This window comes from Brassica oleracea, chromosome C9 (assembly GCF_000695525.1).
Source record: "Brassica oleracea var. oleracea cultivar TO1000 chromosome C9, BOL, whole genome shotgun sequence".
Lineage (NCBI taxonomy): Eukaryota > Viridiplantae > Streptophyta > Magnoliopsida > Brassicales > Brassicaceae > Brassica > Brassica oleracea.
Window position 1 is genome coordinate 40647916 of NC_027756.1, and position 383 is coordinate 40648298.

Here is a 383-nt window from a genome sequence, read left to right on the forward strand (position 1 = left end):
GAGCTGTCTGATGCTGTCGCGAACGAGTAAGAGGTCGCGTGCTGGAGCTGCTCTCGGGTCACGAACGTCTGAGCTAGGATTAGGAACGCCTTAGGCTGAAGATGATCGGGGACGCGAGCTGGAACAGATGCGGGAGCAAGAGACGCGATCGGAGTTTAGGGTTCGTCGGATCGCCGGCTAGGGTTAGGTTTTAGGGTTTTTCGATTTGGGTATTAGCTGAGGGATTTAGAGTTTCGTGCTGATAACGTATTATAAAAGTAATGGAAAAGTCTTTCTTTATTCATAACATAAATGTTCCTTATATAGGAGATTACACCGTCATAGATAAATGAAAAGATTACAAATCATAATCTCTTGGTTATGAAAGGTCTAGGGTTCGTCGG